This window comes from Perognathus longimembris, chromosome 10, assembly GCF_023159225.1.
Source record: "Perognathus longimembris pacificus isolate PPM17 chromosome 10, ASM2315922v1, whole genome shotgun sequence".
NCBI classification, from domain to species: domain Eukaryota; kingdom Metazoa; phylum Chordata; class Mammalia; order Rodentia; family Heteromyidae; genus Perognathus; species Perognathus longimembris.
The window spans coordinates 4,705,843-4,729,654 of NC_063170.1; positions in this window are offsets into that span (position 1 = coordinate 4,705,843).

Sequence of the window (23,812 nt, forward strand, 5' to 3'; positions counted from 1 at the left end):
ATGACCTGACTTAGGTAACTATAACCCCTCTGTACATCACCTCTACAATGAAATTTAAATAAAAAAGAAAAAAATGATGATCATGACTAACATATTGAGTAATCGCTAGATGCTTTACTCATCAGATTTACCCCATTGTTTAATATGAGAAATAACTAGAGAAATAACTTGTCCCTCCACCCCTGGCCGATGGCAGAGGCTGGGCATGAAAGCAGGAGATGAGGGAAACTTTATTTTTTTTTTAAATTTTTTTATACCTAAGTATAACTTGGCTTCATGCCTTCATGACCTGTGGCCTGGCCTTTTATTATTTGTTTCTTTGCTTTCGTTTGTTATTTTTAGCTTAGTTTTCACTTGGTCTATTCTTTCTTGGGGGTGGGTGCTCCAACCACAAGATAAATGTGCAAATCGTAGGATTTCAAGCTGTGGTTTTAGCGAGATGTAGCTTGGGGGCTTTTCTGTGGTTTTCCTTACAGACCATTTTGAAAACCTACCCAGTGTCAGCTCCCTACCAGGAAAAGAAATGCCCCAAACAAGTCTGATTGAGACTGAAATTCCCAATGCCACCAAGTGTCCAAGCACGTGCGCTTCCGGGATGCATAGCAGGCAGTCGCAGGGGAAGGGGGGCTGACTCAGGCCTGGGAGCCCAGTAGCCTGAATGGCCCCCAACAGCATCCCACCTGCCCACCGCCATCTTGGCACTGCTGGCTGCCCTTCTCCCAGCCTCACTGGCCTCACCGTGTGCACGGCCGTCCCTCCCCGAGGGACGGTTGTTAGTAAACAGCAGCAGAGCCCAAGCACGCGTGGCTTTGGAGCTCCCGATTGACAGTTCTGAGCCTCATCCTCCTTTCAATCTATCCGTGAGACTGGAACGTGGGATCGAAGGGCTGAAGTCATGGAGTTGCCTTCTTGTTGCTTCCTTTTGAATCTTCCACATGAAGTCCCTGATCTGATCAGTGGCCAAGTCCTTACCGTGGTTCTCATTTATCCCCACATCGTGTTTCCTCCATGACGTCTTCTTCCGTCCTCCGCCCTTTGGATCCTGCCAGCATTTCCCAGTGTCTACCTATGGATTTGGGGCCGTATGTTTGCCCGTCGGCACTATTCAACTCTTTAGATACGTTTGTTGGTGCCAACCTCTATTATATGAGTTTTCATATCACACAACAGGAATGCCTATAAATATATACACGTGTCATTTTAGAAGCTGAGGGCGTGTGTCACTCTTCACATTGCCCCATGCAGCGTTCTCAGGGCCAGCCCCGGGTGTGCAGAACAGAAGCATAGGAGTTCATGCAGGCGTGACTAACCGAAGGAAATGGCACCCAAATCATGGGGTATTTATTGAACCATCGTAACAAACAGAAAAGATGCTCGCAACGTACAGTGACAGAAAGCAAAGAGGCTCTGCATGAGTCCGTACAAAGCCAAGCCGGCACTAGGAAGACAACTGGACATTTGAAGGCCCCGCTCGGCTGGGCAGCCGTTGGTTCTGAATGGGAGTTGTGGCCTGGGTCACAATTTGTTGAGTTAGTTTGGAGTCGGACGTGTTGGGGCAAGTCTAGAGGACAATGGGTAGCATCATGGAGGTTCCTTGCTAGAATCTTCTTGGCAAAGGGCATTCGGAGGGAAGAGGTTTGGTCTCTGGCGAGCAGCCGGGGTCTGACTGGAATGTAAGTACCCACTGCACCCCCGTGGCAAAGCAGCTGCAATCGGGCCTGAACAACAGCGATGAAAGTCAGAGAGCAACCGCACGTCAAAACTGGGTGAAGCATTGAGAGCACAAGAAGGAGATGGTTTTGCTACTGGGGAAACTGTCTCAGGCGTGGGGATTGGCACTTCCCCAGCTGGGGTGGCTGGTCCCTCCCTCCTGGCTCCTTGGAGCACCCAAGAGGAGTCCTCAAGGCCCTGGTGAACCCAACCAGAGAGATGAGGAGAGCGATCGGGGCTGATGCGAAGCGTGTGAGAAAAGGGAAGCATTGGAATTGGCATTACTGCTGTATACTTTTTATTGTTGTGTTCAATGAGTGTAAGTCAGAAAGAGACATACTTAATCCCCAACATCAGGGCCAACGCACCAGAGATATTACCAGAAAGTTTAGAACAGCTAACCCACCCTAATCCTGGCAAGAGAACTATTCAGGCAAGATCCGAACAGAAGTATTGAGGATGGAAAAGCTTGTTAGAAGAGAAATATGCCAGAGAAAGACCCCATGTCTCTCAGCCTATCTCCGCCAGCTTTCTCCATCTTCCTTACTCCAGAGCTGGGTCTCGGGTTAAATCGTGAGAACCGGATGGCTTTTACTCTCACATCCATAATCCCTCATTCTTTTGTCCTTCTTACTTCCTCCCTCTTTTGCAGCCCCCTGAACCCTTTTCATTGTCAGGCAGATTTGGGTTTATCAGTTTCTCCTACCAGCCTTGAGTTCTAAAGGCCACGCTTCCCTGATTGGCTGCTTTTCTACTTACTCATATCCGTTGGATCAAGTAAATGCTAGTCCTGAGATAAGGATAGTTGGATGGAATTGTATGATAATTCATGTCAAGTTCTTAACTCTGTGCCTTCACATAGCAAGTGCTCAATAGCTCTTAGTTAACATTACTGTTTTTACAATTATCAATGAAGGTGGCGGTATTATCAGTGGCAGAGGAGTTTAAAACTGGACGGAGAGGTTTGAAACAGGAAATTCATGGACTCGGTGACTCTCAGCTCTGGATCGGTGAATTAGCCAGTCCTGGCTGCTATGACAAAATACTGTAAACTTTGTAATAAACAACTGGAATCTGTACTCACAGTTCTGTTGTCTAAGAAGTTCAAAGTCACGGAAAACAGATTCCGTATGGGATGAGGGGCCATCTTCTGTTAGACAGATGACGCTGCCTTTTGGTGTGTTCACATGGTGGAAATGTAAAGGGGCTCTCTGGGTCTCTTTTTTATTTTATTTTTTTTTTTTGGCCAGTCCTGGGCCTTGGACTCAGGGCCTGAGCACTGTCCCTGGCTTCTTCCCGCTCAAGGCTAGCACTCTGCCACTTGAGCCACAGCGCCGCTTCTGGCCGTTTTCTGTATATGTGGTGCTGGGGAATCGAACCTAGGGCCTCGTGTATCCGAGGCAGGCACTCTTGCCACTAGGCTATATCCCCAGCCCTCTGGGTCTCTTTTTTAAGGTCACTAAATCCCATTGATGAGTGATCTGCCTTCATAAACTCATCTCCCCAAAGCCTCACCTTGGGGATTATGTTTGTGGATATGAATTTTGGGGGACCACAAGCAATGGAGTCAGAGATAGAGACATATCTTTTGGCCATAATGACTATGGCCCCAGAATAATAGAGCTTGGGGACACAGGGCAATACTGGAATAAGCATGATGAACTTAGGGAAAGAGAAAGACATACAACAGGGATTTCCACATTCCAGGTCCCATCTCGGTTCAGCTCATGTAGATCGGGTGCCTGTTCTAGGTCGTTGAGTTTGGCTTTCTTAATCAATGTACTTGATTTCAGTGGCATTTTTCTTAAGTGCAAATTTTCCCCCTCAGGAGAGACAGGGAAACTGAGTCTCAGGGTCAGGAAGCTCCCTGGTAAGTCCTGTTCTTCTCTTTTAAGAGTTGGTGGAATAAAATCTCCCTCAGGTAAAGCTACTTGCCCATGGTTCTGCTCACCTGACAGGTGAGAGAAATCAGAGGAAGGGAACTTAAGACACTTCAGTCTAGACTAGTTAGAGCCAGCGGCCGCCAGCGACATTTGAACTTGAACCCTTTTCATCTCACAGTACTGTCTCTGCGGTGAGAAAGGCCCTTCGGGGTGTGAGGAGAAAGCACAACGGAGCCCCAGCGAGCGTGGATCTGGGCTCCATCTGTGTCCCCGGCTCTCGGGAGGACATCCTGGTCCAGCCCAGGGGGAAGCGCCTGCTGGCTGAGCCAGAGAACTGGTTTGGCTGAATGTTCTAAATTTAGACGGGCGCTTGGCCTCGCCCTCCCTGGCTTTTGACTGAAGTCCAAAGCGGAGCACATTCGGCGTTTCTCTTGCTCTCCCCGCAGGGCAGGAAAGCTGCTGCCCTCTCGGGTTCCTGAGGGCTCGGGCCCTGGCGCCAAGGTTATAAATACCTCCTCCTGCCCTTGGCAGCTCCGCCCCAGCCGAGCACCGGCAGCTTGGGAATCCCTGCGGAGCGTCTGCACCAAGAAGCCTCACCCCACGGCTGAGCAAGGCCCGCGTGCCCCCCCCCCCCACCTGGGGTGGCTCTGCCCCGCAAGTTAGCATGACCCCGGGGAGAGGCTTCTGTCCTCACGGGGGGCCGTGAGGGGCATTCGGGGTTCACGTGGGGGAGATGACAAGCTTCTCAGCCTCACCCACGGGAAGGAGCCGGAGGTGAGCACCGCCTGTCATTGAAGGAGAAAACTCCTGGGCGGGGCGGGGGCGTCCGTTGAGTACTGACTGCTTGCCAGGCCTGTGCCAAATGATTTGATGTTAGCATACGATGTGGGTGACGGTGGGCATTTGCCCTGGGCAGGCACTATGGTCAATTTTATATAGACTCTTATTTACTGACTCGGTTGGTTCCATGCCATTCATTCTAGGGACCGAAGTGATCACTATGGAGAGGCACCTGAGGCTCCGAAACGCGAAGTTACTTATCCAAGTTGCACAGGGGGTACCAACATGTTCCTTCTTTCCTCCAGCGCTGCAGGAGTGCTCACCTCTAACACGAATTGCGCACGGGCAATTAAGAAGCAACTTAAAACTAGCAAGGTGGCCGGAGTTCAAGTCACAGCCCTGCTCCGGTTCTGAGAACCTGGCCAAAGTGTCTAAGTGGAGTCCAACCTCAGTTTCCTTGTCTGTCTGATACGAATGAGAGCAAGGCCAGTGTGAAGAACAATATAGATTGCACAAGTCATTAAATTGGGAAGTAGTATGCCCTGGCTGAATAGCAGCGAAGAATTATAATAAAAACTAGTATTTGTGTTATGTGCATTGTGTGTCTTATTGAATATTGTAAGCCACCTTAGGAGATTACTTTTTTATTAGCGTTAGCTTCTAAAGGAAGTCTTACGTCCAAAGAGGCGAAGGAACTTGTTCACAGTCTCACAGTGACTGGTGAGATACTGGATTTGAATCTAGAGACAGCGAGTCCAAATCGACGTTCTTAACTCATTCATGCTGTCTTTGTCATCATGACCACCACTAATAACATCTTCGTATCACCACCACCATCGCCTCTGTGAGCGTCACCATAACAATCACCATCATCACTGCTGCCGTCATCACTACCACCACCACCATTATCACCATCACCACCACTGTCATCACTACTGTTGTCATCACCACCACCATCGCCATCATCACCACCATCACGGTCACTGTACCACCACCATCATCAACACCACCACCACCATCGCCATCATCATCACCATTCCTACCACCATCACCACCACCATCACCGACATATCACCACCAAGATTATCACCACCCTTGTCATTACCGTCAGCGCCGTCACCGTCACCACCAGATGTGAAATGGGTAAAATTAGCAAACCGTCCCTGGGCCTCAGTGGTGAGATGGGTTTGTGAGAGGATTGGAAGAGCTGTATCACATGTACCTGCACAGAGCAGGTGATGAGGACAGATGAACTCTCCTCTCCTTCGGTGGTGTGTGCGTGTGCGTGCACATGCACGCGTACATGTGTGTTCCTGGGCGTGTGCCCAGCCGCTACTGCAACCTCTTAACAGGCTCAAAGCCGAAGCAGCCTGGCCGCTCCCTTCCTCTTCCCCACACCAACCCACACCTGTAGACCCATCCCAGTCTTATCTTATTTTATTTTTTCAGATTTTGTTGTGTTTTTTTTTTAAACAAAAATTTCTTTATTTCCTTTTTCTTTTAGTCAGACAGAAGACTGTGCGGCCTTTACTATACACAAAATACAACCTTTCCTGAAATTGGGGAGGGTGAAAGGAAACGGGAACTCAAAGGTTCTGGCAGTTTCAGAGATGAGCTGCCTCCACCTCCTCCGCCCCTCCCCTTCTCCTTGTCCTCCTTCACCCTCGCCTTCCCCCCCCCCCCCCCCCCCCGGTCCTGCGCACCTCCGCCTCCCTGAATTGCAATCCGGGGTAGCCATGACAGCCACCACCACGGTGCTCTGACGACCGCTCTAGCTTAAGGGTGTTTCAATGTTCATCTTCTGGCAGGTCACATTAGACACCCAGCAGACCTAAGAGCAAACTGAGGCCCTTAGAATGTCACCCATATGCCCAAGGTTTTGTGGCAGGTAAAATGGCAGAGCATTAAAAAAAGAAAATTGGATCTGTATGCACAGGAAGCCAAAGGCTGTGTTTTCTTTAAGTTTCACACGTCCTTTAGCTCCAATGACGATAGATTGGCTTTGTAACTGCAGGTGACAGTCCGGCTTTAGCTCTGTGTTCAGTCGTGGTAGGATCTTGGGCAAGTTGCTTAAGATCTTTTTAAAAATTGATGTGGGTCTGTGTTTCCCTATTTGCAAAACAAAGGTGGCTATTAGACCTCGCAGCAAGATTATGGAGACTCAGTGGTGGGTTCGTGTTTGACCAGGGGTTCGCTCCGTAGAGGGTGTCCCTAGTTCATTCCCACTTTCTGCCTTAGCCCACGGGGTCTCACCGCAGCCCGGCTGAGGCTCTGAGCTGGGCCTGTCCTTGCCGTGGGGGCGGCCCTGGGCATCGCAGGATGTTTAGAAGCGCCTTTGGCCTCTACCCAGCTTGAACAACTGAAAATGTCTGGAGACATTGCCAAATGCCGCGCGTGCGCGCGTGTGCGTGTGCGTGTGTGTGTGTGTGTGTGTGTAAAATCGCCCCATGGGAAGGCATCACAGATGCGCTGGGAATGGCCCAGAGGCTGTCGCGGTTCTGCTCTGCGGTCCCTTCCCAAGCGGCGCGGGCTGGGTGGCCGGCGCTGGCGCCTGGTGGAGACTGGCACCCAGCTCTCTGTTTCGGTGTCAATTATCTGAACAGAAGCGCCTTAATTGCCGTGGATCGGGTTTCCTCTGGGGGTCATTTCTTTCAAGGCTCCTGTTGCAGTTTATTTATACTCATCCCAATAAAAAGCATGTGCTCAGCTGCTGGAGTATTAATGATGGGAGGGTCACTCCAGATGGCGTCCAGGGAGGCGCCTGCAGAGGCCCCGCATCCGCCCCCGGGGCCCAGGGTGGTGGGTGTGTTTGCACACGTGCACAGTGAGAAGTGGGTGCTCCTCGCCTCTCTGTTTGCACTTGAAATGACTCAAGCAGCTTGTCCAAGGAAGTTCTGCCCTGTCTGACCACCGCAGCCGGCTCTGCCAGCCCGGGCTTCCCGCACGCATCCCAGGGCTCCGTGCTCCCGGCTGGGGCTGCCCTGGGGGGGCTGAGCGAAGTTAATGAGGAAGCTGCACTTGTGGACGGAGTGGCAGTGTCGGCCACGTGCTTTCTCCACGGGGATCTTGCCAGTGCGGGTAGTGTTCCGTAAGCGGCCATTATTGAGCACAGACTGGGCGCCAACTGCTATGTTCATTCATTCGCTCATTTGTCATTCATTCATTCAGACACACAAACTTGGAAACACCGAGTGCTGCCAAGGACGAGCTGTCATCATGCGCTCGAAGGCTGAGCAACAGCAAGAAGCTCCCAAAGATAGGGCGACGTTGGAGACACTGCCATCCACACACGCAGAAGAGAAGCACTCCCAATGAGCCCATTTCAGATGCTGATAAAAAGCAGGAAGACAAGAGAGGAGGAGATATATGACAAGATGTGCCAAGGACAGCGGGGCTTCCTGAACATGGGGTACATGAGAGGGAACCCTGGACTGAAGCCTTAAGGACGAAAGATGGGTGACAGTGCAGCGGTGTACATGTCCAGAGGTGACAATGAGCTTGGACTACTTGAGGGGCAGAAAGGCTTCCTAGATTCCCAGAGCTGAGAGGAGAAGAGGCCCGTGTGGGGTCCCCGGGGGGAAGGGGGAGGGTGTGCTCAGGGACCAGCAGGAGCCAGGCTCCCAAGGGCTTTTCAGACCCTGAGGAAGAACTGAAATGTTGTTCTCAGGCTGACGGGTGCCATTGGCAGGTTTCACATACCAAAGCGATGGGATCTGTGAATGAGTCTTTGTTGGTCCATGTCCGTGGGGCGGAGGATGGACAAAAGGGTCACAGGGAACCCAGGGAGACCAGGACTGAGTTGAAGGCAGAGAGGAGGAGGCTGAGTGCTAGCAAGCGTGCCACTGACTTTTGAATCACACGCGTGCTGGCCTATGATTTTGTAGATCCAGGGTCTAAGATGGGTCTCACGGAGCTAAAATCGAGGCAGGGCTGTATGCTTTCCGCAGGCTCCTGGGGCTGGGGCAGAGATCTATTCCCTGCCGTCCCCAGCTTCCAGGGCCACCTGCGATCCATAACCGTGGCGCCTGGCTCATCTGGACAGCCACAAGGATCTTCTCTCTTGGCAGGTGCTTCTCCCCCTTCCTGGTCACATCGAGCCACTCCTGGCGACCTCCCAAACCACTTCCCCGCCCCAAGGTCCTTTCCTCAATCCTATCCGAAGAGTCCCCTCTGCGAGGCCAGCTCACGTTCACAGGCCATCGTTCCTCTCTGATCAGGGGACACGAGGCATGAGGAAGGATGGATGGCACCGGTGGGATGAAGAGCGGGTGGACTAGGGATTTATTTTGAGGTGAATGGGGGGGGGGCTGGGAAGGGAAAGCCAGCGATCGAGGGGTGCCCTCACTGAGGTGGAGAGAACAAGCTTGAGGTCAGGAGACTGAGGAAAGGTGTGGGGGCGGGCCATGCTCATTTTGAGATGCCCCCTTGACAGCCCAGGGGGAACATCAACCAGACATTTAGATGGATCGTTCTAGAAGTGAAGCCGGAAGCCGGGGCTGGCACTAAGAATGGGTGGGTGGGAATCGTCTGTGGAGAAAACAGAACCACAAGACCAGGGGGGACCATGATGAAGACAGGGTCAGATGGAGAAGAGGGTCTTGGTCTGTAGAAGGTAGAGGAGTGGGAGCCAGCAACATCGTTCTGCTCCTACAAGGCGGCTCTGACCATGTGGCCCAAGGCATACAGCCCCCTCTGTCAGTTTCGGCATCAGCACAGGGGGATAGAGATAGTGCCGGGTGGGCTGGGGAAGGTGGCTTAGCGGTAGAGTGCTTGCCTAGCATGCATGAAGGCCTGGGTTTGATTCCTCAGCACCACATACACAGAAAAAAAAGAGCTACTGAGTGGCATTGAGGACCCACGCTGGCAGAGGTTGAGTGCCTGTGCTCACTGTTGTACTTTGGGCCCTCTTGTCTCCTGCACCTGCAAGCAGTGCACACTCAGAGCTGGGCACTGTGGCCTAGAGTGCAGCCCGAGGCCTCCCTCCCTCCCTCCTGTCACCAGGAAGTGCAGCGGCATCTAGCCTGGTGCCACATGAAAATAATCCGAGGAGCTTCTGGAATGTAGACATGGCAAAGCAACCCAACGGAAATCCAGAGAGGAGAGGCCAAGGAAACCAGGCTTCTGTCTCCTGCAGTGTAGCTCGTTGATTCTGATGCGTGGTGGGGCGGAGAAGCCCTAGTGTGGGGACCTGGGGGTTGAACCCCACAACCATGCTAGTGCTAGGGGAGAGGAGAGTAGATTCCAGAGGGCATGTAGGCCAGGGCTGTGGGTGTGACTTGGCCAGGGATGTCTGGGACGGCTTCCCAGAGGACGTGACCTTTGAGTTGGGATCAGAAGGACAAAGAGAGAAACAGAAAGACGAACAGAAAATAGCAAGGGCCCTATGGCTGGGGATTAGGGCAAAGCCCTCAGAAGGAACTGCTGTGGCTGGAGCCCTGTGAGCTGGCTGGGGATGCTGGTGTCTGTGGAGTTGGAGGGGAATGAAGTACAGAGGAGTCAGACTCCTAAGGCTTTGTTATTTTTGCCAGCCGAAGTAGAAGCTTTCTGCATCCTGAGATGAAAGAGAAAGTCAAGGGTGTTGAGCAAGGGCTGGCATGCCCACACTTAGACACTTGCCGCAGGCTACAGGTGCAATGTGCACTGGGTTCCTGGTGCACTTTAGAGAGACCTATCAGGAGGCCATGTTGTGGTCCAGAAGGGAGGTGAGGAACTAGGATTGTGGTGTTGGTGGTTAAGAAAGGTGGCCGGACGCCAAGGCTTAAGTCACTAGGCTAGGATCATATGCCAACAAGTTCAACCCTAGTCCAATTGTCTTACAAAGAACATGAGGAAAGACTGTCTTTAGAACCGTGGTGCCTTGACACATGTTCTTTGTAAGACAATTTGCAAAGGAAAGGAAAGCAAAAGAGAGGAAAGGAAGGGAGGGCGGTATGGAAGAAGGAAGGGAGGGAGGGAGAGAGGGACAGGGAGAGAGGGAAAAAGGAAGGAGAGGAAAGGAGGGTAGGAATAATACATGGAGGGAAGATAAGGGAAGGGAGAAAGGGAGAAAGGAAGAAGAGAGGGATAAAGGGAAAAAGAAAGAATGGAGGGAGGACAAGAAGGAATCAGGTAGAATGAAATCCATTGATTGCAAAGATCTGAGGGTTGCTTCCTGGATCCAAGATTGTTCGGTGGGTAGACCTATAGATGCATGCCCTGAGTGGGATTTGATGTCTGGGGCTGGTCATGGCCCTCTTAGAGACTCTTTTATCATCCTCCGCCGCCTCTCACTGGCTGACTCTGGGCCCCGTGTAATGACTCATAGAGAGTCATTTCCCTCCCTTCTGCTGTGAACTTCACAGCTTCTGACAGTGCAGTTGGGGAAGGCTGGTAGAAGGGCCCAGGCTGCAAACTGAGCTACCATGGTGGGGTGGCCACAGGGAGGGGAAGGCAATGTGGGTTCTCAAAGATGCAGAATCCTTCCGAGCCCAGCCCCACTGTGAAGCATAAGCCGTCCTGGGATAGTGCTGCATTATTTATTCACAGCTACAACCCCCAGCCATGAGTAGGAGCACCTGTGACCAATTTCATCCCCATCCCTGGCCGTGGCTGCAAGGCAGGAGTGGAGCGATGGAGCCGAGAGGCCTTTAATATGCTTGGTGCCAGACCTTGCTGCCGGAGGGAGGGAGTTGCCAATGACGCCTGGCTTGGCCTGCCCCTGAGAACGACAGCACACAGTTCTCACAGGAAGGATCTGAAAAGAAGACAGTAGAGACAGGCTACTCCCATGCCACCCCTTCGCCGGGTCCTGAGAGCCCATGACCTGAGCTGATGGGATGGGTGGGCATCTTCATCAGCTTTCTGCCTCTGTGTAAAAATATCTAAGAAAAGCAACTTATACAGCGGAAGAGTTTATTTTGGCTCATGGTTCCAGAGGTTCAAGTCCAAGTTCCTTGCTTGGTTCCATTGTTTGGGGCTTGTAGTAAGGCCAATCGACACAGCGAAGAGCGTGTGGTAGAGCAAAGCTGGTCATCTCATGGTGGCCAGGAAGCAGAGGGACAGAGAGACAGAGGCAGAGAGACACAGAGACAGAGAAAGAGAGAAACAGAGATGGAGATACAAGGAGACAGAGACACAGAGAAAGGCGGAGAGAGAGAAAGAATAGTAGGGTCCCAGAATCCTCCCCAAGGCATGCCCCCAATGACCTAACTTCCTTCCTCTAGGCTCCACCTCCTGGAAGTTGTCCTGCCTCCCGACAGTGTTACAGACCAACAGCAAACCCTTCAATACATGATTTTGGGGAGACATTTGAGATCCAAACCATATGGAGGAAATGTATAGACTAGGGCTGCTGAGTCTTCTGGAGTCAGTGTTGAGCCCCAGCTGTGTACGCAAAGGCTTGAGTTATCCTTGTGAGGGTCAGTCTCCTCATTTGTACAGTCCCATCACTGGAGCCGTGGTTATGCTTCCATTGATACTCATAGTGATTGTCTTCTAGGTAGATCCTGATGTTGAAAAGAATGGCAAGGAAGAAAGGCTTGCTGCAGTCACCTATTCATTAACTTCTTTTCCCTTGCCTCCCTCTACTTACATTTCTAGAATCCCCTGTAGCCATTCATGCTTAGTAAAAGGTTGTCAGAGGTCCTTCCCTCCCTCCCTCCCTCCCTCCCTCCCTCCCTCCCTCCCTTTCTCCCCCTACTCCCCTCCTCCTCCTTCTCCTCCACCTCCTGCTCTCCTTTCTTCTTTTTCTCCCCTCCTTTCTCTTCTCTCTTTCTCTTGGAATGATGCTTGCTAAGCAGGCACTCTACCTCTTGAGCTATGCCCTCGTCCTCTTCTCAACTGATCCCCAGATCAGAGAGAACCATCTCACTCTTCTACATGGATATGATGTCTAGACCTACAGTAGCCACTCTGAGGTCACAAGGATGCATGATAAAAATAAAAGAGAGATTATAATAGTGTATTTTGTGATATTATGTGGCATATAGACTTTGAACTGTATGCCTCCAGAATTCATTTAAGCAGTGAGATTAGTTCTTCTACTTATAGACAGGTGTACTTGACTTACATAATGGTCTATTTATGTTAAGCTTCATCCTTAAATTTATTCAATAAACACTGATGCACTTATCTGTTATGTGCTAGACAGTCCAACTGCAGAGTTGAGTCACATTTGGGTTCTTGCCTGTAAGAGCTTAAAGTCTAATGTGGGAGGCATGAATACAAAACCCTTTTTACAACAGAATCTCTCTGCTCTTTGAGATCTATCTGTGAACAGCCACAGCTCCCATGAATTCCAAGGTGGTTTTATAAACTCAAGTTCACATTTAGATCTGGCTTGTTTTTGCTTCTTTTGGGATGTTCCCATCTCTAAATTTAATCTTAATTCCCTTATTACTTCCAGCACAGATCCAAATAGGAAACTCCTCTTCTTTTATCAACTAAGAAACCATCTCTTGCCATTTAAAAAAAATAATCCAACAAAAACACTTATCCAAATTTGTTATTTGTACTGCAGATTTGGACAAAGGTTTGTGTAAGTATACCCATAAAATGAATAATTTTAAATTAAATACTCTTGTTCTTAAAAGTCATTTGTCACAAAGAAGTTCATTATTTATACAATTAATATGTGTTAATCACACTATTTTGGCCAAGCATGGTTGCTCCCACACATAGTCCTAATTACCTGGAAGACAGAGATCTGGAGGGTGATGGTTTGAAGCCAACCTGGGCAAAAAGTTTGTGGAACCCTACTGTGACTGGTAAAAAGTTGGATGTGGTATTATACACCTCTTATCCCAGCTATGCAGGAAGCTTAGTAGGAGGACTGTGGTCCAGACCAAAACTGTGCAAAAACATGGTATCCTATTCAAAAATAACAAAATCACAAGGGGGTCAGGGGTGTGGTTCAAGTGGTAGAGCACCTGCAACACATGTAAGCACAAGACCCTGAATTCTAATCCCAGTACTGCTAAAAATCAGTCATTTTTTTCACTCCTGTAGCTACTCCTCTCCTTTTACTTCCTACTGTGCTCCCCTTTCTACTCCAAGTTATATTTAAGGGATGTTATATATCCTGGGTCAAGATACCACTTTCTATAATTCTGTACAGAAGTAGCAGCAATGTGTTTTTACCCAAACCCATTGGACAGAAAGGTAGAGGGATTATGAGGAAATTAGGATGCTTGTGGTTGATGGAATGTTTGCCTCACTTCAGTCCATTCTCCTAGACCAACAACAGGTGTCCATGAGCTCCTGTCAACATTGAGAAACACTGATGGAAAGGCTTACACTCCAATGCCATAATGCCATACCCAATCCCATTCTATCACTTGGTAAGGAAAGCCTCCTCTCCCCTGCAAACTGGAGAGGTATGGATCCACTCTCAGGCTGCTATTCTTCTTCTCTTAAATTTGATAGATACTTCATACAACATCAAATTCACCCTTTAAAGTGGGTACAACTCAATGTGGTTAAGCTCTGTGAATATAGAGCTGTGTAGTCATCCTGGCTCATTCCAGAACATTTTCATCATGTTAAAAAGAAGCCTTGTGCTGTTAGCTACCAAACCTCATTCCCCTGACTGCAGCCCTGGTGATACCTAATCCATAACCATTTCCTTGACAGTATGGTAAATTCTGGAATCAATACCTCCAGTCTGTGGGCTGTGAACTCCCTATTAAACAGTGTTGGTCCTAACACTTGGAATCTTACCTTTGCTTCGTCTCTGACCACTATTTTTCTTGGTTGCCCTATAGGCAAAGCTCCTGTGTATATTTGCGGAAGCCCTTTGTGTCCAAGTTCCTGTCAGAGGCAGTGGCGATCTGTCTCCATTAAAGCTAAATCAGCTAGACGTAGGTTTTCCCAGACTCCCTTGCAGCTAGTCCTTTGATGTATCCACTGGACTGAAGTTTAACCAATGACTTTGAATTGGAACCTATGGCCTGAAAAGCCAGAGGCAGTGGAGAATCTTGTCTGGAGTTGTGGTTGAGGCCTTAGTAGTATCAAAGGTAGACAGGGGGTCATGATAGCATGAGGCACCCGTGGCCCTGGGCCATGCTCAGTGGTACTGAAGTCGGTGGTACTGAGTTGTTCTGATTCTGACTGCAGCCTGACCATCTCTTAATGTACCTTTGTTCCTGGACATGGTTTAATTTGACTAATATATGAACTAGACCCCGTCTTTCAAATCGATTTACTTCCTGCTAAAGTTATTTACAATTTGTTTCCATGCTTTCAACCAAGAACTGTATCAGCAAGTAGCATTTTGCAAAAAAAAAACAAAAAAACCCACAATACAGAGTTTCAACAGGAGCAGGTTCATAGCGTTTTGCCCCGAAGCCTCATGGTTTGGAGAATGCCACATTGGGGCATGAATCACCTGTCTCCCATACCCATCCGTCTTCCTGTTGTCCTATAGTGGTGAGCTAGCCTTTCTTTTGACACTGTCCTTTTCACAGCAGGTGAGAAAAGATGGAAATGCCAACTTGGATAAAAGACATCGGATGCCCATCCTGAGATTCCTCTGTAGGTGTGGAAGCCAAGACCCTCCTCATCTCTCTTAATCTCCTGGTTCAGAAATTTAGTTTCTGGCTGCCTGTCTTTGGTTATGAGTTATGTTATGGTTCCTTCCAAAGATACCTTAAGTCCTAACTCCCAATACCTAAGAATATGAGTTTATTTGGAAATAAGGTGACTGCAGATGTAATTAAGATGTGGTCATCCAGAAGTACCATGGGCCTTTAAATCAGTATCACTGTCCTACGGGTGACATGAGGACACACGTCCTAGGAGGAGGCTGTGTGATGGCAGAGGTAGACCCTGGAGAGAACCAGCTGCCACACAAGGAAGGCCAGCGATCCCAGCCACTGCCTGAGGTCAGAGGATGAAGGAAGGATTTTATCCTCCAGAACTTCCAGTGAGTAATTCCTGTTAGTTTACACCCTCCTAATGCAGTAAAAGTAGAGGAAACTACCACATCCGTCATACCTAGGTTCCTGGCAATGGCTCTGCTTAAGAAAACAGCATTAGGAACAGAAAACTGGGTTTGAGTCTTAGCTCCATTACTGTCATCTGCATGGGTAATGGGAACTATTTACCTTCCTGGAATCTCCAGTTCCTTACCTGTAAATCCCCAGTGGATATGCTTGGGGCTTAGAGCAGTGCCTGGCACACAACTGGCCGCCATTAATATTAGACAATTGTGTCTTATTAGCATCTGGCCCTGTCAGTCCCTTCCTATGATACCCCCCCCTTTTTTTTTTTTGGCCAGTCCTGGGCCTCGGACTCAGGGCCTGAGCACTGTCCCTGGCTTCTTCTTGCTCAAGGCTAGCACTCTGCCACTTGAGCCACAGCACCACTTCTGGCCGTTTTCTGTATATGTGGAGCTGGGGAATCGAACCCAGGGCCTCATGTATACAAGGCAAGCACTCTTGCCACTAGGCCATATCCCCAGCCCCTCCTATGATCCCTTTTTTTTTTTGTACAAACATTTTTTTATTAATTAAATTTTGTTGACAAGGTGTTGTGCAAAAGGGGTACAATTACATAATAGGGCACTGAGTACATTTCTTGTGATATCTTACACCCTCGTTTTTCTTTCCCTTCCCTAGATCAGGTAGGCATATATACAATACCCAGTGTACCAAAATCATATACAGTAGCCATGTGGCATATGCCAAAGGAAATTCAGCTAGAACTTTAAATATAACCTCAACAATAGAGTTTGCTTATCCTTGTCTTATATGATCATATGTACATAGCTGTTGAGCTATTGTGATCCACTGAGAGGTCTATTTTAGACCTTTTTATGTTTAGGAGTTGTTTGGTTTTTAGTTACATAATGTAGAGTCGCTGACCCAAACCTGTGGGAAATACCATTTGACAAGAAGTTTTTGGTTTCGCAGACCTGGTCTCTACTGTCCCTCCCCCCACACCTTAACAGTCATATACCAAGGAGATCATGCTCCTTTGTTTTCTGTGTTCTAGGCTTGTCTCGCTCAACATTGTTTGCTCAAGTGCTGACCATTTCCCTGTGAATACCAATATTTTATCATTTCTAATTGCTATGTAGTCCTATGATCCCTTTTAAGGGTTATGTCTAAACTCTTTTCTTAGGATCCAGATCAATGCTATGTGTTATTCAAAAGCAATGGGTTTCTTTTCCAAAAAGGGTAACTTCATGTCAGCCATGCTGCTGCTCCCTACCAATTTAATACCTTCCTGCATCTATAGTTTGGGGTGTAGGAAGATAAATGAGAGTTAACTCATTCTCAAGGGTTGCCTATCATCTCCCAAGCCCACAGAATCTCCTTTTTGGGAGCCTGGGTGGGGTTGAGGGGATGCAAAGGCTGCACAAAACAGTCAGGAATCTGGCCACTGATCTAGGGAGGCGCAGGGCAGCTGGTGCCTTTAATATCCGCTCGCCCCAGCTTCATCTCCACTAGAGATGGCTATGCTGATTGTAAGGCAATAAAGCTGGAGTTATGGGTGTGTGTGTGGCAGGGGGTTGGTTCTGCTATTCCTGGTTATTTCATTTAGTAGCCACTGTAATGCTCTTCAGGGAGAGATAGGAGCAGCAGGTAATTCAGGACTCTAGGAGTCCAGGATGTTGATGATTGCTTCTGACCCTGGGGGTTTATGATGTGATGCATGTGACCGCACAAGTCTAACATACTGCTCGCACAGGGAGAAATTTAACAGGTGTGAGAACCTACCTGTGTCAAATGATTTACACACAACTGTCTACAGATTCCTTACCAGCACTGTTAGGCCCCAGGAGACTGACCAGGTGCCTTGGGTGTAGATCTGCTTGAGGGGAGGATTTCTGGGCAAGTGACTTAGTAAGCAAGACCCTCCAGCAGGAAACAGGCAAAGGAAGGGAGGAGGAGGGGTGGAGAAGCAGAGGAAGTGCAGTGAGGGTGCGATTCCAGGCCAGGACCCATGCAGGGGCGAATGTGGCTTCCCGAGGCGCCAGGCACATGGCTAGCTCTTCGTCCACCCTTGCATTTCTAATGTCCTTCCTACAGGATTCTCTCGCTATCGACTCCCTGTTGAACCTGTGGGTCTTTGTGCACACTTAACCCTGTTGTCACACCAGGGTTGCTTTTTTGGGCAGGGATGATATTATTTGTTCCTAGGCACAGAGCATGCCTGGAATGAAGAAAGTTCTAGTCAAATGCTTGCAGAATGAGAAGCCACCTGCTTCATGGGCTCTTGATTAAAAAGCACACCTCCCTTCCTTTGAATCCTCAGATGGAGGTGATACTTTCTTTTTATTAATTCAAAATTTCATAAAAGGCTAATAATGCCTGTTTGCCTCTCACGGAAATTGCCAGGCTTGGCAAGAGCAGGTAAACATGTTCAGATAACATCTCCCTCCTCTGTCCTACTGCCTTTCTGGCAGTGTTGGGCTTCCCTCTCTTCCCACCCCCCCACCCCCGCCTCCTGGAGATGCTAGATGATTACTCCTCTCCACTTTCCCTGAGCTCTGATGACATCCCCAAACAAAAAGGTTCAGAGGTGGCCAGAAGCTTAAAGTTCATGCCAGATCTGTCTGGCAGCACTGTTTGGGAAACTGCAATCCAAAGATGCTGGCGCGAGCCCATTCCCCAGAGGTCTGGGACTTGCTGATACAGGCCTGCCACGCATACTCTGCAGAGGGTGCAGCTGGGAAGGCTGGATCCTCTTCTGAGGTGCTGCTCCCTTCCCAGCTGGGTATCTCCCTGGGAATAGTCAGGAAGCAGAAAGGTGGTGTAGGCACAGGGGCAGGAGACCTGGCAACCAATGGCCTGCCTTGATTTATTTTTTTTCAATGGGAATTGAGGACTTCAAGTATGAAAGCAGCTGATTGGTCAGAATCTTGTTTTTGAATGCTCTCCAGAGGTTTACCTAATGGGGCCTATTTCATTAACTTGTTGGACCCCTTTGCAGCCAATCGCAAGAGGGAGAGAGCAGTGTTTCCTAAATGGGGCCTGGGGGAGGATGAACCTTTTGTTCACCTTCCAGACACCAAGGGCAGGAGGAAGGTAGAGCTGATGTCCTCAAGCCTCACATACTACCCAGTGCCCGGCATACATCAGCTTCTCTTGACGGGATTGTTGAGGCAATGAAGCCAGTCAGCACAGGCCCAAAAATCAGTTTGATGGGTCAGATGGCCCATAATTCAGATGAAACAGAAAAGCTGGTTATATAGGTAGGTGGTGTGGAGACAGAAGGAAGGGATCATTTGAACTGTTGACAAGTGGAAACAGAGTAGAAGGGAAGAAAGCCCAGTACAATGTCATTTTATGTACAGGGAAGTGATGAATAGTTGTATTCTGGATAAGGCTTAATCCAGTGAGCTGTTCATAGGACATCATATTATATGAATGGAATGGTAGCCAACAACCTGTTGACCAGATGGATAGTTTGATTGCTAGGATTTGAGAGGCTCAGAAGAAAAGTTTAAGAGTAACTACTGTATTGGATGAACCCCAGGGAATATTGTTAAATGCCAAAATTGTGACATCAGTATTATTCACAGTGATCACATACTGGCTACTAATGTCATGTCCCACCCTTTATCGGTGCTCCAGACAGTGGTAAAGCTAGTTGCAACTACCAATTGTTGAACATCTACAGTGTCAGTAGTGATTTATATAATTTATTCTGGTCTCTCAATAACCTAGTATATGGGAATTAAGGTCTGTAATTTATAGGCAAGGACTCTGAGTCTCAAAGAGGGGAATTTCCTTGCCATGTGTCTGGTAAATAGGCAACATAGAAGTGCTTATGTGTATGTGTGCCAGGATCAACTATTGTGACTTGGTGCCTCTTCTTGCACACACACACACACACACACACACACACACACACACACCCCTCAATGAACTTTGTGTAACCTACAAAACTTCACCATGTCTTGGTGTTTTCATCTGTAAAATGCTGTGGGAATCCAATGTGGCTTTCTATAAGTGACCAACTAGTCTTAACTGCTGTTACTACTATTCTTCTTGTTTTTATTTTTATTTAAATTACTGATAGCAGGGCTGGGAAACTAAGACTGACCTGTCTGCCTGTAAATCAGAGCCCTTTCTTCTGCACCACACTGTGAAGTAAGAGGTCAGGTGAATTTGTCCAATATTCTTTTATCCTTTCTTTTTCTTCTAATGTAGCTCTCCACCATTCCAAATACCATTGGCCACCTGGAGTAGGATTTGGGGAATAAACCTACACAGGAAAGGCCACTCTTTAGGTGGAAATAAGGACCAAGCCCAGTGACAAGAATACTTCAGTGCTTCCTAGTCCTCTGGAGCTCTGCTTGCTGAAGGGTCCTTTGGTGCCCTCCCTCCTGTCTACACTTGGAAGCAAAGGAGAGGGTGATCATGCCCCATCTGTTCTGAACTCTGATTAATACACACTTCCTGGGGAGTCCCTGGGTTGGGCTCTGATTCTTTGGCAGTGTCTGATCAAATTAGCTGGAAGTGACCCAAATGAAGTCCAAATGTGTCTGTTAAGATCCTTTGGTTTTAGACAACAGAAAACGACGCTAGAGTTTAATCCTTAGTACCACAAACAGAACTAAACACAAGACAAATGAACATCTCATTCTGACTGTATACACTAAAGGGAACGGCTTGACATAGATCAAGATGCATTCTATATATAAAGTGCTTTGTTAAATGGAAAAAATTCAATATGTATCCTACGGAATTAAGTGAGGATAGGAGTGGATTGGGAAGGGAGGGTGAGAATGTTGAAGAGATGACACTGATCAAGACGTATGCTACTCATAAACGGCTTTGCTGAATTGCAACTCCTTTGTACATCTTATAGAACTGAAGGAATCAAATGAAGCTGAGGACCTGGAAAACTACAGGTAACTCACAGAATCAGCACCCTGCCTCTTGCTCTTTGTTACAGTGCATGGCTGCTGGGGGCTGTCTGCTATCCCCTGTGGAAATACAGCCATCCCAGCCTCTCTGTTTGTGCACAGGTCCCAGGCATGGGGGACTTCTCTCTGAATCTTGATGTGTCAGGGATGTCTCTCTCATTGGCAAGATCTTCACTTCTGGCAAGTGGAATGGTATTCAGATACTAAGAAAACCCAATATAAATTCATAGATAGCAATGTGAATTGAACAATGAACAAAGGAATTATACAAATTTGAGTACCTAGCAGGATTGTAACTACATAAAGCTATTTAGGCATCTGGAGAAGGAATAAGTAGAGACCATGGAAATACATAACAAACAGCTCACATTATGGTGAATTTGGTTTATTTTGCTAGTTATTAAGAATAGCAATCATTGGCATCTATGCTATATTAATAGCAAGGCCGCTGTGGGTAGATATTTCTTTACAATTGTTGACTCTCCTAATAATAGTCGAGTCAGACTCTAGCTTCTATGCACCTCCAATTCTTCTCCCTTGTGTCTCATATTTTAAAGCTGACCTAAAAGAGAGAATTTTAAATGAATTCTAGAGGTGGGAGGAGTTTCCAGGGTTTAAGATGTCCATCAAGTAAATACTGATGGGCAATAAGGAGTAAAACTTTCTTGGCTAACGAAGCCAAGAGAAAGCAAGATTCGGTTTTCTTTTCTTTGGGTTCAAGGAACAAGTGGGTGTATGGCCAACCCTTTAGGTCCCATCTTGCATAAGAAATAGATGAACAAGGTGTCACTAGCCTTAAATATTCTAAACTGTCCTAGGGGTGTCAATTTTCTGCTATGAGATGACTTTGTGTTAAGGGAATGCTGGATTACCATGGTTGACAGCATCTGAGGGACCAGTTTATTCTTTGTAAATACCCTGGATGGAGATTTTACCACTACTGTAAAAGCTTTGTGATGACCCCAAATATAATCAACTTTTTTTTTAGGACATGTATTATCAGACTACATACATATTGACAGGATATGGCCAGTTCATCTTTATGTGTTACGATTCTCATGATAATTTTCTAATACAGGAAGAGTGAAGATATTTTACCCCATGTCAAACCCATGCTGGGGTTAATTGTAATTTTTCAAGAGCCAAGAAGGAAAATGATTCAAGCTTTGGCTTTGAAGAAGATAGGTGATGTTATTCTAGAGTCCTGACCTCCTGACCGCCCCCCCCCCCCCCGCCCAGCCTCCTCCGGGATGACTCTACTGTTCAGAGATGAAGACTGGGGGGCTTGTAATGCTAGTGATATATAAGTGCATTTTCAGCTACTTTATTAAGCTGGCCTTTCCAGGTTCATTATCATTAATATTTATGATTAGGGTATGTTTCTCTGGAGACTCTGCAAATTGCTTTCCTATTGCTCACGTAAAATTTATGGCTAGTTAGACTAAGAAGAGATCCCACACAAACCCAGACTTCTATTTTTTGTAGGAAATGAAAGCTCTACCAATGGCATTGGGTGGTGTTGCTCTTTAGTCTATGGGTCTGGCCATCTTTGAAACATAATTAACTCTGAATCCAAGAGAGAATGTGAAGGTCTGTGTCCCGGAAGGCAGAGGTATGGAATAAATTCTCCAAGACCCACCCCCTACCTCTGTTGTATTTGGCTCTGGCAAGCTCTACCTTTTGCTTCCACCGTGTTTTTCCTAACAAAGGGTAGTTTCCTTTGGATGTTAGCATGTAGGCAAGACTACTGGGAGCTCCCTGGCCGGTAGGATGGAGGAGGCTTCCTCCTTAGCAGAGCCCACACAGAACCCTGGCACTCCAGGCAGCGCCATCTGCAACCTGCCAGCGATTTCACACTGCTCCATCTCAAATGGGGCTTGAAATGTCTGGCTGGGCCAGGAGGAAGGAAGTGGCTTTGCCACTCAGCTCTGCATCCGCTCCTGAGCTCTGGATGGGCTGCTAAGGAGCTCAGGGGAGATTTCAGATGGAGGGACTGGCATCAAACATTATTTCTGGTGCCATTTTTTGAAAACAATGAGCAATTCTGTGCTTAAAAAATAACTTTTGAAGAGTATGAATAGATCTTACAAGAGCCCCTAATAAGATCAGCAGCACCAGGTCTACAGACATAGACCAGTACAGGCTCATGCATCTGGTGCTTTAAGGACATCTGACTCTAGGTGTAATCCTTACCTGTAAAACCTCTCATTTGGGATAATGACCTCGGTGGTTCTTCCCAGCTCTATAAATCGGCACCATTTGTGAAATAGTACGTTTCTGCCAGTGCACTTCCTTGCTTTTGTGGACCTTGTTTATGTTGGAATTCTCAGCGGGTGCTGCAGCTGTCTAGCAGTGAATGTGTTTACTCAACCTATGCTGGTTTGAATGATGGGGAGCTATCACCTGCTCTTCACCTGAATTACCTGTCGTTATAACTGGACTCAATCAAGAAGTGCTCTAGGGGATTAAGGGTTTGGCGGCCTTGGGGACTCTAGAGAGGACAAATATAAATTGGATTGTGTTTAAGGATGTTTCTAAAAGCAGCTAAATAACTAAGGAGACATGATAACAAAATGCAATGAGTAGCTCCGGATAGGTGCCACACATTAAAAACAGCTATAAAAGACATTATTGGGACCACTGGGGACATTTGAACACAGCTTCATTTTTAATGTTAATTCTATCAACATTAAATTTGTTAAGGATGAAATTAGTGTTGTGGTCTTGTAAGAAGAGGTCATTGTTTTGGAGAAATACTTGCTGAAGTGTTTAAAGGAATACAGTGATACTTTATAGGGTGTATGCTATATGTATATATATATATATTTATTATACATAATGTATTTTTGAAGCAAATATCATGTTTGCAGTTGGTGAATGTATGTGCCTGTGTGAGTTCATTGAGCTGTGCTGTCCTGATCTTTCAGTCTGAAGTCTTTAAACTAGGACGTGTGGGATCCCCACTCAGAATCCAGGCCTGTGCTACAGCATGGGTGTCCTCCTGCCGGTCCTGTCATTGTGGCTGGTTCACTCACAGGTGTGGAGTACCTGCTTCTGTTGTGTGACTTGGGCACACTTCCTCCTTCCTCCTCTCCTCTCTGAAGACAGCACCAGCATCCTGCCCGGGACTGTGCAGATCTGGCCATACGAGCTCCCAGGACTGACAGGGGCACTCTTTCCTGTGTCCCGTGTCCCATCTCTGGGGTCACCCCTCCTGGCTACCCAAACAAGAGCCAGAGAAGCTAACGTCGGTTGAACTCATCTGCAGTAGCTTGGCTGTTCCTCACAGACACGGGTCGTTTCTCTTATTCCATTTTACAAATGAATTTATCGGGTGCAGGCTGCTTGCAAATGGCAGAGACAGACTGTGGAGAGGCAGGACCAATGGTCCCCAATCCTCACCCTTGTCCGCTATTCAGCGGGCCCCCATCTGGAGCTGCACTGCAATTCCCTAGAGAGCTTTGTCCCAATCCAAGGGTTTTGTCATACGGTGGGGCTCAGACATGACTGGTTTCAGCCTCTTCATCCATAGAACCCTGGTTAAATTCCATCTGTGACCTCTGTCTTCTCCTAGCATCCAGTG